Source organism: Lissotriton helveticus, chromosome 8 (genome assembly GCF_964261635.1).
Source record: "Lissotriton helveticus chromosome 8, aLisHel1.1, whole genome shotgun sequence".
NCBI classification, from domain to species: domain Eukaryota; kingdom Metazoa; phylum Chordata; class Amphibia; order Caudata; family Salamandridae; genus Lissotriton; species Lissotriton helveticus.
This window is the reverse complement of record NC_136069.1, coordinates 486,689,382-486,705,935: the sequence shown is the minus strand read 5'-3', so window position 1 is coordinate 486,705,935 and position 16,554 is coordinate 486,689,382.

Genomic DNA, 16,554 nt, shown 5'->3' with positions numbered 1-16,554 from the left:
TACGGTTTTGGGCCTGATGCGAAAGATTCAGGCAGTGTACAAGAAAATCAGGGCTCATCTGATAAAGGCTAAGAAGGAATACAAGAAGTACGAAGACAGACACCGAAGACAAGGACCAACGTACGCAGTGGGTGACAAGGTGTGGCTTTCGACCAGGAACATCAGGTTCAAACTCCGCAGCATCTTTCACCCTAAGTACATAGGGCCTTATGTGGTGGTGAAAAAGCTCAGTTCGGTGGCATACAAACTGAAACTGCCTTGTTCGCTTCGTATCCACCCAGTATTCCATTGTAATCTGCTGAAACCTGCGTTCTCGGACAGGTGCAGGGCGCCTCCTCCGGTTCTGTGTGATGGGGGTTTTGAGTATGTGGTGCGAAGCATCCAGGATTCAAAGTTTCGGAGGGGGGTGCTATGGTACCTGGTGTCATGGAAGGGGTATTCCGTAGAGGACGACTCCTGGGAACCGGTGTCCAACATCCATGCTCCGGAGGCTATCCGTACCTACCATAGACGGTTCCCTCTGCGCCCTGGTCCTGATAGGCGCTAGAAGGGAGGGCATACTGTCAGAGCCCGTCTGGGCGCCTGCATTACCGCGCTGTGCGGTAGAGAACGACTGTTTACACCTTTCCCTGCAGGAAAGACTACATTTCCCAGAGGCCTCGGCTGAGGCTACTTCAGTCTGGGTGACACGCATCCTGTTGCGTGTTATCCTGTTTCCTGATCTCGAGGCGGAGGAAGAGGTCGCGTCTTGCTGCTTGCTTGGGGCTCGTCCTGGACGGCTGCTGTGGTTTATTCAGCGTTCAGGTAGGAGCGGCCCCTCGCCTCTTGATAACCCGTCATTGAGCGGAGCGCTGTGGGGTTCCACGTGTTGCCGTTTTGTCTTAAGCGCGCAGTGAAGGAACTGCGGCGCTTTGCATTTCGTTTTGGAATTTGTCAGAGGAGCGGAGCGGAGTGGTGGGCGCCACACGCTGCCGTGTCTTCTTCTTCTATTATGTTTGCTTTTGTGGCCATACCTGTTTTTGCTACTAAGGAATGTAGGTGGTGCGTGGTGGCGGTCGCAGCTCCGCGTAGCCAGGACAAGCGCTTGTGATTGTTCTTTGTTTTGGACATTAGTTGCTATGTACTCGTGGAGCGCTGTGGCGGTCGCAGCTACGCGTTGCCAGAAGGAGCATAGGCACGTCTAAGAAGGTTGTGTTATTCAGGCGGTGCCTATATACTTTCTTTTCAACAACCTTCATTTATTATTTACATTGCTCTCTTCCTTTGTTGGTACCTGAGGACTGCCTTGTGTTGTATGGAATACTTTCCCTACGGAGCGGAGTGCAGTGGTTCTTGCTTCCCACGCATTACCGTGTCCTGGAGTTTTGCACTTTTTCAGCTACATGGTTCCCTCTCAATCCTGTTCTTCTTCCATGGTGGTGACTCCCACCCAGAATCCCTTTTGTGCAGGCTTAGGCTGTGATTCAGGTATGAGAGGAGGTATCCTGCCTGGGTCATGTGTGTGTCAGTGATCGATACCCGACAAATGTTAACCTATGTATGTTCTCTATAGGTCTCAAGCTTGTCTATCTAAAGGGGGAACAGAGAAAACCAATAGAAAAGTCCTGCCTTTTACCTCACAGGTATTTAGTCTACTACGTAGTACATTAGTTATCACGGTGTTGCACGATCGGTGGTCTTACCCCTGTATGTTCTGTCGTTTCAGGTACATCCCTTTCCCAGCTGTTCCCTTCCTTCCCTTCCCTGTTTATTATTTTACTTTTCCCCTCGCCTAATGGCTCAAATCCTCTGTTGTTAAATTATCAGAGTGTTTGTGACGTTTGGAGGTGGGCTTTATATTCGTCACCCGGATCCTGTGGAGCGTACCTGACACGAAATGCCCACAGAACATCAACAAGGAATATGCAACAAAGCAATGGAACTTGAACCTCTAAAAACCCAAATAAAAACATTTAGTCGAGACACACCAACCTACAATGAAGTAACGTATGAGTATGCTGATAAAACAAAGGAAACTTCTAGAACAAAAAGTAATCCAGAAGCAATTGGAACAATTGACAGAACAGCATCCGGCTACTTCATCAACTTCGATGATTCTTTTTTTTTTTTTTTTTTTTTTTGTAAAAGTGGTTTGTTTAATAATGCACATAAAGTGGGACAGTTGACAAATCTAACTTATCATTGAGTGAATCTAAGAAACAGCCATCAACAAAAACTTTTAAAGATAAAGCTAAGGAACTTTTTCAACAGCTGAAAGAAACATATCTGATTTCTCCATGGATTGAATTTTGGGTGGCCTTAGGTGCATTTATCCTCATACTTTGGCTCATCATGGTACTATGCTTGGGACATTTCATTGAAGGAAAATATGCTAAAATGGACACAGCAAGCCAGAAAATCAACTTGGTCCTTAAACCACACACATCTTCACACATCGAGAAAAGAGAACTTTCTTCAGTGAACTTCACAGCCAATCCTATACCAGGCGGTGTAGCATGGGACAAAACTGATTATGAAATCTATGGTCCGGTTGAAATCCTGAAGTATCCACACCAATTCAAGATCTCATTGAGTGACTTTGTAAAACCAAGCACATTTGCTGATGATTGGGACTTTGAAAGTATTAATGATATGATGTCTGATCTTGTGATGTCTGCTAAATTTACAGAACATGATTATTTGCAGGGTAAGTCCAATTATGATCAGATGTTCTGCTACAACCACTATGGTAACCATTATCTACATAAATCTGCACAACTTAGAAATGTTTTAAATTATAACCAATGGGAACATTGTGCTACTCCTCCAAAAGGTAGCCGAAAACATTTTATGATAAATATTCATACTTTTCAGGGTTTAACACAAGTAATGCAGAAACATTTTATTTCAAATTGTCAAATAAGACAGGTATGAAGACCATGCTTACAAACACAAAATTGATATATTCAGATTCATTTTTTGAGCAAATGAATACATTTGGTTTTGATTTCTGGAACAATAATATTGAAGCAAAAACTGTTTGGGGCACAAGAGATTGGCAAGTACAAGGTATAGAATCATTGTTTAGAGCCTGCATGATCCCAGAACAAATTATATTTTTGAATGACACTATTCAACAAACTACCTGTCTTGGCTTAGCCAAAATCAAAGATTTGAACAAACCGTCTATTCCAAAGCCAAAAGTGAACGATAATAGCTCTATAGATGTTGAGATAGACGTAAACCATATACTAAACCAAAACAGAACACATCCTGAATGGAAACAATGGTTGATCTGGCCCACAGATACAAATAACTGTCAAGACAGATTCCTGAACAAAGGGGTTCACATTGACCAGGCCAGACCCTAGATATTCCCAAAGACAACATCCAGGGATAGTAACCACCTACAGCGTGGGCAAGCTCTGCCTTCAATGGCTACAAAACGTCCACACTGGCAGAAATTAAGCAACACCTAACTTTACTTACAGAAGGTGCTGACTTGCGTGATTTCATTATGGGACCACGCAAACAGCGTCAAAAACATTTCATAGCGGCCTCTATATATGCAGCCTACAATGAAGTTTGGAAAGTAACTCAAATTGAGACAGCAGAAAAAATACGGGAAATTGACCGTATTAATTTGCAAAAATCACCTTCTGTGGTGGACAATGGGTTAATGACTCTGTCCTCCAGAATATATTCTCTGGACAGCATTGTGTCTTCAGCAATCGATATAATATCGCAAGACTTACTGATGTTACAACACGGTCAGTCCCAATTGCGTTCTATTGTACAGCTTGGCTGGACGTTACAAAATCTGCGTTCAGGCTATGTGCCTTGGCGTTTAATCAACACAACGTCACTATTTAATATCTTTAACCTTACTGATAAACAAATCAGTTTGGCACAGAAGGGTGCTGACTATACAATTCTGAGCATTGAAAAACTCGAGAGATTACCATTGACAATGTCAGAATGACCTGTCATTGAGTGGATAATACATGGTATAATAAATATTCCGATAACTACTTTCCAGTTTCAATACTGCCAAAAATATATACAGGCAGGCCAGTATGAAAGGTTGGGTAAAGGGTACATTAAGTCAACATGGAACTTGCCCTATACACACGAATGTGTCAGTAATAAAGGCCAGAAAGTGTTTCTTAGTGGCAATAATTGTGCAAGATCACTAAGCGGTACACTTCTGTGTCAGGGTATTAGCTTGCATGGAGCCTGTGAAGGGACTTCAAATAACCTTTCATGTTACCAGCTAGGCACACCTGCAACACAAATAGAACCATTCTTTAGGAGACTCTCGAACGGGAGTTACATTCTAATAGTAGATCGCAGATGTTGTAGTTTGCTGCCCGGAAAACCTTATCTCATAACCGTGACTAGGAAGGTCATGTGCTGTGAACGAGTATTGTTCCCAAACGATTCTCCAGACAGGTAGGCAAGGTTATGGCCCGATTTGAAAATTGCTTCTATTCGAATTGATACTTTAAGCAGAATGAAGACAGTGCTCCTACAGACGCCGACCAGGCTAACATCATCAAAAGAAACGTATGATCTCCAAGTTGCAAGGACAACGGCAGAGATTCATTCATTGTTATCAACTAATTCCCCCATACATTTCACAGAAATACTGAACGAAATCTTAAATATTTCTGATACCAGTGGTGTCTCAAATGTATTTAAGACAGTGTTTTCAGGAGCTTTAACCCCATTCAAAGCCATCCTGGGTATTTTTCCAGACTTTGTCCATTCCGTTTTTGGCCGACTTCCTCTACTTTTGGGACTGGTGGCAGGCATCCTATTTTTGATCCTGTTATTTCGCTATGGCAAACCATGTCACAGACAAAACACCTGCGACAAGGGAAGAAACGATCCTAGCCATTGGCTACCGGGACCGCATAACTAAAGTCCTTGGACTAGCACGGCTTCGGGACTTGAACATGACTTGGTTTCTTTCATTTAGACCGATGTGGCAACGTTGTGTTATGCCTGTGTTAAGGTGCTTGCTATGCGGCGAAGAATGCGTGTTAGACACCTGTTTGACACTACAATCGGATGTGCCATTGGACGCAGAAACCTTGTTGGGTCCGGTAACGGCTCATGCATTGTGCTGCCCCCAGCGGCTACCTATCCTGATGACGGCATTCGTGGAGACTTCACCACTACGATTGAGGGGTAGTGAAGTACAAGATGAAAGCAGCATCGATCAGGTACGACCTTCAGTCAGCTATGCTGATCAAAACATCAATGAAGGCAATCATGCTCATGAATGCATGGTAACAACTTTTTACGAGTTTGTGGAACTTTCGCAAGAAGCTGTTGACAGTTTTTTCAACAGTCTAAATGATATGATGTTTTCACCAGAGCAGAAGAAATGACTTTGAGCAAGCTAGCACATGGAGTTCCCTACATCCTGAATTTGGCCTTCAACTTTTCAAAAACGATATGGGAATTTTTCTCATCAGTTTTTCAAACAGTGAGAACCTTTTTTTCCCCAATTCCAAAATATTTATGATTTTTTGGGACACTTATCTTCTGCTTAAAGTAGACATTATTCTTAGAGAACTGAATTTCTATTTTAGGTAATCAAGAGACGTTAGCTACCCTCTAGCATTCATACAAAACTTTATGATTGTGATGAAATGGTCTCGCACTTTTCTTCTGTATTAAGAGCCATTTCTTGTGTAATTTTCACGATGTATTCATGCTGAGTTTGAAATATGGGTTATATGTTTAGCATTATTATACTGCCTGTGCATATAGTACATGTGATTGTGTTTCGTGTATTTCATAATTCCAATTTTCAGAATGCATATGAATGTATTTTGGGGTGGTACGGTATACACTAACGCTACTAGTTTCACTATGCCTAGATTTGTAAATATGGACATAGTCTACGTGGAGTGGGTGTGATGTATTTCTATAGGTACTGTATCGATTCCCCTATTCCTGACCCTGGTTTGGTTAATAATTAACTAGCAGCCATCCAACGGTGCAAAAACCGTTATCTGATTAAGCCACACCACGGCACAGAAGCGCGTTATCTGATTAGGTCATAACGCATGCCATCTAATTAGGCAAGCGATATTCCTCCAGCCCCTGATAAGGCATACGGAGTTCTCAAAACAAATCAAACCTACAGCGACCTGGGAAATTCCCGTAGCCATTGTTTTGATTTCACCGAGAACTTCAGTAAAAGAATGTGCGAACGAACCCGTTCGTTTGACATCCTTATTGACGTATATATGTCCATCCTTACGTCAATCTCGGCACCTTTCAGGTATAAATATTACCGACATTGCCTTAAGCAAACACACGCGGTGGTGACGAGATTGGAGCAGCGAGACTTGCCGAGGAGCCCAGCAGAGAGCGAAGCCCACAGGCGCTGCCCCGCCTTCCTGACGCGCTGAGAACGAGACGCTGCCTTTCTCCTGCCGAGAAATCCAGCTCCGGCGCTTCCAAGCAGCCCTCGCAGGCAGCTGGAATATCCAGACCTGGGATAAGAGATACCAGCCCTCCACCATTCTAGATCTCAGGTACAGAACTGAATAACCCCTTGCAGAGAATTCTTGAGTCAGTCCCTTGGCAAAACAAACTTAACTTAAACTGCTACTTATCTACTCCCGCCCACGTATTAGGCTTAGGTCAGGTACACTGGGGTAGGCGTGGTTAGAAGCACCAGTTGAGTACGATTAGTCAAATGTATATATGTATGTATCTATTTTATCCATTTTAAAGTATCATATGGCTCAGAAACCATATCAATGCTTTTACAGTATTATTTTATAATTCTGTCTTTACTGTATACACTTTACTTAACTATAAGTATTGCAATAATAGCGATTCATTTCTCTTGTACGAGAAAAGAGACTAATCAATAAATACCATCTTTTATTGAACACGCCCGTCTCTTCCTTTTCTCTACAATCTGGTGAAACTAAGAATGCACTGAACTGACTGAGTAAAATAAGTTGTCTTTTGTTTTCACACGACTCTAGAGATACACTCTTGATTAGGGGAGAGCAAAGTTGTCATGTTCTATGGTTGTCAGAAACTGAATCCCTTCTTGTCTATCCAGGGAGGTTAAAATCCTCCTTGTCTATTCGAGAAAGTTTCTAGTGAACTCTGAGCTAGCTGGCAAACACAAAACTTTAAGTCTAATATCGTCAGTAGAAGACCTAGTTAACCTCCATCCTAGGTCTATACTATTGAAGATATTATTCCAATGCGCAGAGCCTATTGGGATAATAGGAACTACACTACAGAACCACCTCAGCCGCCAGGGAACTGCAATTCCTTGGCAGTATTGTGGCAGTCAGGAGGCAGTAATATGCTTGGCGGGACCGCCAAGCAGATTACAAGTTTCCTCTCTTCCACGGTTTTCATGGCTGTTGCTCATGCCCTGTGGATGTAAACAGGGGGGCACAACATGCAACCCCGTTGGTGCATGCACACCAGTTGCTGCACGGCATTGGGTTTTCAGTTCATGCCGTGCAGGAACTGCTTTTGGCATTCCCATTGCATTGCCCATTTTCAGGGCACCGCTGTGGGAATGTCAAAAACAACGCCAACCAGACAAGAGGAAACTCCTAATCTTGCGGGCGGTCTGACTTTGCTTTGGCGGTGCAGCGGACCTGGACCGCCAAAGTCGTAATCGGCCCTAAGTCTTTAACTTCGACACCAGTGGCCATCGGTAAGGTTGTGCTTGTCTCTTCCATGCTTCAAGTGGACACACCTGGGCTCTTGCGCTCCCTGTTGGTGGAGAGGAACTTTTGTGGAAGGGGATGAGGTCATAATTAATGTAGATGTGGGTGATTGGGAGACAGTTCAGCACTTTCAATGCAAAACAACCGGTTACTTGGCGAGTCGCCAAATTTAGTTGAAGGTTTTTTAATTTTTTTAATATTTTTTTTGCATGCGAAATGCAATAGCATTATCAAAAGATTTGTATTACAATTAATTGAAGTCCGTGGTTGTGATTGAGGGTTTGTTAATCAATATATTGTGTTCTTGAACTGTTCAAAGGCATGTTGTGGACCTATTTACACTGCGTATTATGTAAAGAGTGTATTTCAAAGACATTGTCAGTTTTATGTACGGTGCTGATGATTGTAGAGCCCACCTCTATAGCCAGTAAAATTGAGTTGTATATTTATATGCACTTTATAAATCAGAACGAATGGAAAGGGAAACTCTCAAACCAACTGTTGTGACTTACTTGAAGAATGATCTAAGTAGGAGAAATCTCGCACAATATCTCATCCTACCCATGACTAACTGGGAGAGATCACTGTTGTTACGGCTGAGGGCTGGCTCAATAAAATTTTTGCTGGGCTTCCCCTTGGGCTACCAGCACACAACAGATTATAACCCATGCCCGTGCGATGGTATTAGTAAACAGAATGATTTGCACTTTCTATTTTTCTGTAAATTCTATTTAAAATATATTAACTGTTTTTTAACTCCGTATTTTAGGAAACACAGACCCCTCTTGTTAGGGGAGTCCTATTCAATGCTACTGTCCCTGGACACAGATGAATTAATTTACCGCACCAGCACTTTTTTGAGACATATAACATACGCACGTAAAACGATGGAAAACCCCTGAAAACAGTCTTATGAGAAATGTATCAGATTTTTAATAATTCATGAATTTTTGTAATCTTGTATTTGTTGTGTAATTGTATTGTTTTTATTGTGGTACTTTTATGAATTTTATGAAATTCGAATAAAGGTCTTTTGAACTTGAACTTTGAGTTGTATATTTGTGTGCTACTGTGTAAACTGTGTCCATTTCCCCGGGTACTTTTCAGAGCAGACAGGACAGAGCTCTGTTCCACTGTTGTGGTGTGTGTAACGTTCCCCGTGCTGGGTGCAGTGTTGTTCTCAGGCGTTAAGTGGGATGAAAATGGTGAGGGTTTGGGCGAGGGGGGCCTCTAAACGGAGTGTGGCCAAAAACGTGTAACGAAGAATCCTTTCCTATACACAATGATTATGTGATTAAGGATGTGGCTTAAAATATATAACCTTAAATTCGAGTGTTTCACACTGCTCACCAACTTAGTAGTGTCTGGGTGCTTCTTTGTGAGGTTTCTGTTATTTCATTTGGATATATCACTCAATAACTGTGCTTAAAACAAGCCTAACCTATAGGTTTTGTCAATACTTGTTAGCAGTATCAGAGTAGCAACACTGCTATTGTGTATCATTAGAATTTGAGATGTTTCAATTCTTGAAAAATGCGACTGTGAATTAAACATTACTGAGGTGTGCGGAAGGGGAAATGGTATTTAAAGTTTTGCAATCACCCTGTTCTCTCCTTCAGACCACACGCACTTGTAGGCTCTCTGGAAAACACTTGCTCCCTTTTCTCCTGATACCTTTGCGAAATCATCCATTGGCATATTTCTAACCTCGCCTATTATTCCACACTTTTTTCGCTCTGTCCTTCTATACCTGCTTCCTTGCATCTCTTTCCCTTCACATCTACTTTTGCACACAACTCACCCATTCACCTGTAAGCACTGCAAGTTCTTTTACTCTTGTCCTATTAGTATTTCAACAGCTTTTTACATTTTTCACTCACTTTTCCATATGATCACAATTGCAGCGGTCACATACCACTATTTCTGTACACTCTGCAGAAAGGTCAAGGGTTAGATGAACACAAGTTTCAAGCATCATTATAACCCACTGACAGGAACTGTAGAACCTCGCATTACCTTCAGACTCCATGCCGGAGCTCTTATTCGTGGCCCTCTATAAACATCCAGCCACAGCCTGAGTTTGCACAGACACCTACAGATAAATGAGATCACCACATGCACAGTAGAAGATAATTATGCTGAATGAAAAACTGCAGAACAGCATCATTCTGGGAAAAGCAAATACTCTTAGGAAAGTAAATTAAGTAAAACTTGTAAACAGGAGCTACCTCACGGGCATGGATTTCCGGTTTCACAGTTATTTTTGCATTTATGTTGAGAGATCGATCAGTGTTTTTTCATGTGATGGATATCAATCTAGCGTCTGACAGGAACCCGTTCCAAAGTCAGTGTTTAATTGCTGCTGGGTTTGAGACGTGAGTGTGCTTCAAGGCACTTACTTACTCAGAGAGGCCCGCTCCAGTTGAAGCACTGGCTGTGCATGTGTAAAAGCAGCTTGCGCCTGGATCCGTGTTCTATTTCCGTGTCAGTAATGTATTTGTGTTAATGGGACCTAAATGTTGATCGTGGCGGGCGCGATGCCACTGACGTTCCAGTGTGAAATAGGCTGAAAGATCGCTGCCATCGGGCTCAGGGCTGCTGTGCTGTTGGAAAGGCTGTGTTAAAGCTGTTGTTGTGGAAAGGCTGTCCGTGCCAGGCATGGTGCCTTTGTAAAGTCAGTGGCTGTGTAAAGAGAGCTCTCTCGGAGTTCATCATTCTGCTGCCGGTGATAATTTACTGTTTCTTCTGTACCAGCCTCGGAGTGACACTGTCACACAGGATCAAACTAAAGACCGCACCCTTCCAATCAAACATCTTGTTATGTTATGTTATGTTAAGTGTATTTTTGAGCGCACAGTTGCCCCAGCGAAGGGGCGTCCTGGCGCTATGTCTGAAAAGGAACATAACAAACAAGCGGAAGTCAAAAGGAAGCTAATAAGGCAGGGGGAAAAGATAGGTTTTCATGACTTTCCTAAAAGCAAAGAGATTTTCCAAAGACCGAATGTGGACAGGAAGTGCATTCCACAGTTTGGCGGCCAACACCATGAAAGATCGCCCGCCCACTCTGCATTTATGGAATCGGGGAACAAGTGCCAGACTTTGGCCAGCAGAGCGCAGGCTACGCGAAGGAGTATAAGAAGTCAGGAGATGCTGGAGGATAGCGGGAGTGTCAGATTTCAGAATTTTAAAAGCAAAGCATAAGGCCTTAAATTCGATGCGTCTGATGACTGGCAACCAGTGTAGTTTAGCAATTGTGCTGCGGGCTGAGCAGACACGCGGGAGGCCTACCAGGGCTCTAGCTGCCGCATTCTGGACCCGTTGGAATCGCAGGACTTCCGCCTGGTTAGCGCCCAGAAGCAATGCGCTGGCGTAGTTGAGTCTGGATAGTACACTCGCTTGAACCACCATCTGGCGAGTGGAGGCATCGAAAAATTTGAGGATAGGCCTCAAACCACGTAAGATGCTGAAGCACATAGATGCCACCTTCTTGGTGTGGCACGAGAAGGTAAGTTTGGAATCTAGCCAAACGCCAAGGTTCTTTAGTTCCGACACAGGTTTTGGGGGGGATCCCAGCTCTTTAGGCCACCAATTTGCACCCCACAGCTCAGGTTGTTTTCCCAAGACCATCACCTCGGTTTTGAGGGCGTTGAGCTGTAAACAGTTGGCCGTTAGCCAGCTGGCAACTGCCCTCAAACCATCCGCAAAGTTGGATGCCAGTTGGTCGGACTCTCCGTTAAGGACCACCACCAACTGGGTATCATCGGCGTAAGATACCATTGTGAGACCCCAACTCTTAGCAACCTCCGCTAATGGTTGAACGTAAAGGTTGAAGAGAGTGGGGCTCAACGCCGACCCCTGCGGGACTCCTTGGGTGATGGCACGAGATTTAGATCTAAATGGTGGTACAATCACTTGAAAGGAGCGTTCCGAGAGGAACGACTAAAACCAGTCTAACACACTGCCTGAGATGCCAGCCTCTCTAAGCCTCTGGACAAGAATGGGATGGGATACAGTGTCAAAGGCGGCACTAAGGTCCAAAAGGACCAGTGCCGCCGTTTGACCAGCATCTAGTACAGAGCGGAGGTGTTCAACCATAAATAAAAGTGCCGTCTCTGTACTATGTCCAGGTCTAAAGCCATTCTGTGTGGGATCCAATAGTTGTGCTGAAGTCAGATGTTTCGTTAAGATGTTATTCACATGGGCCTCTGTGATCTTTGCTACCCATGGAAGGAGAGAGATAGGTCTATAGCTCTCTGGCTTCAGCGGATCCAGTCCAGGTTTTTTTATGATAGGCATGACGCATGCAGCCTTCCAGGCAGGCGGAACTGAACCGGTGGTTAGGGATTGCAGAGGGGCGCTGAATCCACAAACTGGGCTGGTCTCAACGGGTCATCTGGAGAGCCAGATTTGACCTTGGCCACCAGGAGATTGAACTCCGGTTCCGATGGTATGGGAAGGGTGGCCAAGCCTTGAGAAGTACGAGGTGTAAAAATTGTACTATCCGGGTCAACTTTGGGAAAAGAGCGATAGATGGCGTTTACTTTTTCCACAAAGAAACTGGCCAAACCCTCACAGTGGGCAAGGGAACATACCTCGGTATTAGGGAGTCTGTTCACTTTGAGCTCCTTCAGGACTTTAAAGACCAGCTTGGAAGGATTCGAACTTGCCTGGAATTCCCGTGCAGAGTAATCAGCTCGGGCCCGGCAAACCGCTCTATGGTAAACCTTAACCTTAGTCAGGTAGGATACTTTTAGGTCTATCTCATATCTCTTCCTCCAAGCTCTTTCGGCTTGTCGACAGGTGGCTTTCAAACGCCGGAGGTCCTCCGAGTACCAAGGATTAGACTGGGAGGAACGGTTCCTGCTCCAGGTAGCTGGTATCAGTGCGTCGAGCGCTCGAACAATCCAAGCGCAGAAGGTGTGATACCCAGATTCAACGTCATCCGGATGAACCAGGGGTGTAGTAGTCAGAACACGGTGGAAATACTCCAATTTGAGCTTTTTCCAGGGACGCCTGAAAGATGTTTTATCTGGTTTCCCGGTAGGGCGAACTGCCGTAGTAATAAAAAGCTCAATGAGGTGATGATCACTCCATCCCATGGGTCTGGGGGGTGAAACCTCAGCCAGTTGGAGGTTTGTGAGGACCGGATCTAAAATATGACCACCCTCATGAGTCGGGTGACGGACCAATTGGGTCAACTGTACAGCTTCAAGATCGTCGAGCAGACCACGGACCGATGGTACCTCCAGGGCGTCGAAATGGATGTTAAGATCGCCGATGATGGTGAGATTGGAGGTGAGCAGAGAGAGTGAACTTACCAGCTCAGGAAGAGCTTTCCTAAAAGCACAGTCACTCCCAGGAGGGCGGTATATTACCAGACCTGAAAGAGTTTGGTTCGGGCTAATGCTGATGGAGAATTGAGCACATTCAGCGCCCACCAAGTCCATGGGCTTCCAAGTGCAGGTGATACAGGTTTTAAAAGCCATAGCAATACCTCCACCTCTCCCCTTACGATTCAAGGTGTGGATAGCATAGCCTGGAGGAAGGGCCAGATTGATAATGGCCGAGTCCTCATCGCCTAGCCAGGTCTCCGTCATAAAGAAGACATCAGGGCCTTCTAGAGAGATAGCTTCGTAAATATCTCGATGATGTTTCGACAGGGACCTGACATTATGGTGCCACAGTTTAATGGCATTGGGGGGAGGGGGATCCTTATTCCGATGTAACACTGCCTGACTAGGGGCCTTCAATGGAGCTAATAATTCCCACCGGCCGCATGGACAAGTATGAGGGCCACACAGAGGGTGTTGACCCACGTGCGAGCAGGGGGGCAAGGTATATCTAATCAGGTGTAGCGACTCAGAGGAGTAATGATAAATCATTATAGCAAAAGGATAGAGTCCTACCACAGTCCACGCGTCCTGACGCGGACGGACGCAGACGGGCAGGACTCTGGCTTGACTCCGGCGCGAGTCCGGCGCTACCGCTGCGCGTCACCGCTGCGCGAGTGGAGCGAGCATTAAGTAGGGCTCACCTGTGGTCCTAATAAGCGCTAGAGCGCTCAAACAAGTGGCACACTCGACACTAGCCACCCCCAAGATGGCGACCAGGCGCCAAACACGAAGGTAGGAAGAACCAAATCCGCTCAAAACGCGGTGGGGGGCCCAATTAAAGTGCAAGTGTGTGGGCACAGCAGGATCCGATTAAAAACAGGGGAAAATACAATTTAAGCAAAAGGAAATACAAAAGCGGTATTTTTAAAAATAAGCAGCGCTGTAGACTACAATTACAGCAGCATAGCGCGCGTGCGTGCTATTACCTTTTCCAAGGTCGAGCTGATGGAATGCTCACCTTAAGTAGGGCTCACCTGTGGTCCTAATAAGCGCTAGAGCGCTCAAACAAGTGGCACACTCGACACTAGCCACCCCCAAGATGGCGACCAGGCGCCAAACACGAAGGTAGGAAGAACCAAATCCGCTCAAAACGCGGTGGGGGGCCCAATTAAAGTGCAAGTGTGTGGGCACAGCAGGATCCGATTAAAAACAGGGAAAATACAATTTAAGCAAAAGGAAATACAAAAGCGGTATTTTTAAAAATAAGCAGCGCTGTAGACTACAATTACAGCAGCATAGCGCGCGTGCGTGCTATTACCTTTTCCAAGGTCGAGTTGATGGAATGCTCACCTTAAGTAGGGCTCACCTGTGGTCCTAATAAGCGCTAGAGCGCTCAAACAAGTGGCACACTCGACACTAGCCACCCCCAAGATGGCGACCAGGCGCCAAACACGAAGGTAGGAAGAACCAAATCCGCTCAAAACGCGGTGGGGGGCCCAATTAAAGTGCAAGTGTGTGGGCACAGCAGGATCCGATTAAAAACAGGGGAAAATACAATTTAAGCAAAAGGAAATACAAAAGCGGTATTTTTAAAAATAAGCAGCGCTGTAGACTACAATTACAGCAGCATAGCGCGCGTGCGTGCTATTACCTTTTCTTATACGATGTAGCGTGCCACCCATCTAAGCAAGCGCTTCAGCACCCCACAACAGTACGAATGTTGCAGTGCGATACAATGCAATGGCTCTCTCAATACTTGTGTAAAACAGATGCTTGGAATGCTACCCACAGCTTCTTTTGCATTTTTAGTGATATGTATTACTACGTCACTAGGACAGACTGCGTGATCTACTAAGCCCCCACACATGACTGTGTGTGATGCTCCAAGACACTTACCCAGGCCCTGCTCAGCTCAGGTGCTCAGACCTGTCTACCCTCACACAGCACATCAGCAAAAGCAACACAGAGCAACTTCCGTTCTGAAGTACGGAAACTACCAGGAATGTCTGCATGGTAACAATAAACCTAATTATTCAAAATTGCTTTTTTATTTCACTTCTCCCACCATAAGGATTTCAAGTGATTCTTGATATTGCCAGCTCACAGCACTAGACAGGACTGGTGATGATGGGGCTTTTTTCCTAACAGAGGATACAACATATTTGCACTTAATGTTTAATTACTTTATAGTCATGAAGTAAACTCTTCACTTCCTAGAAATGTGTAGAGGACGACCCTGGACCAACCAAAGCTTTAAAAGTGGCGCTGCCTTTGGTTGCCCGGCTCCCTCCTTTTCTTCCAGCGCCTGACAAATCTCCAACCCCCACAACTTCCAGCTCAACTTCTTTTTCTTCCATGTCTGTTTTTTATATTATTTTTGTAATTAATATATATATATTTTTATGAGAGCCCTAGCAGCTGCAAAATGCGGACAAGCTGTGTGTTTCCTCTTTTTGTGTTTTGTGCAGTTATTTCCATATTTTGTATATTTTATTTTACTATTGAAACACTGCTATCCATCATGTTAGAACAGTGATTTAAAAATGGTCGCCATGTGTCACAATGTCTTTGAACACATCAACAGCTTGGAATGGGTTTTTGTTAATTTAAAACCCATTCCAAGATTTTGGACCATGAAGGCAGATGTTTCTTAAGGCTGATGTCCAAACCATTGGCTAAAAGCACTGGCAATGCCAGTAAATTGACATTTTAGAGCCAAGAACTATTGGCTTTGTCAATGTTTGTTGAAAACAGTTGCTTAAAGTGCTATACGAAGCTTCATTTTGCAAGATTACGGGCACATTCTTACCCATGTTATGTTTCCATCTATAAAATATATAGTAAATAAAAGTCCCTGGAATGCTCCATGTCCCCGCCCAAAACTCTAGCTTTCCCTTGGAGGAGCTTGCTGAATATCCATCTTCTCTTTGGTGGTGGACGCTCAGCTCATGCCTTGCAATCCGTTTGTCCGTAGGTATCCTTTTGTAATGGAAGGAAGAGGCAGGGCCACAATTATTCTCTGATGTGTTTGGAGATACACTCACATGAAAATTAAAGAGCACCCTGGAAAAAGTGCTTAGACATTCAGAGTTCTTGTTCAATGCACACTGCAGAGGGTACTGAGGGCTCTTTATGCAAGGGGCATACTTTGCATAAAATAGCCCATGAGAAAAGGAAGGGGAAACAGTTCCGGATGGTCAATAGGGAGAGGAGTAAAAAGGCACTTTAGGAGTCACCATGAGAGAAGATAATCCCAGGATGAAACGTTTCACAGAGATCTCATCTGACCACCGAAAGTAGTTCATAGAATGACCACGAGAAAGCCTCTGATATTGCCCCTAACCCCAGTGTGCCACTAATAGCAGTACTAAGAGTGAAGGCACAAGCACGTCACTCTGAAAAGGTGGCAATGGGAAACACCCCAAAAGAAAGTGATGTATTCACTGCACTTTTGGAGCAACTTACACTTTTGTTGCACTTAAACCTTAGCTATAAGTCCCTTGATCCATTATTTCCAA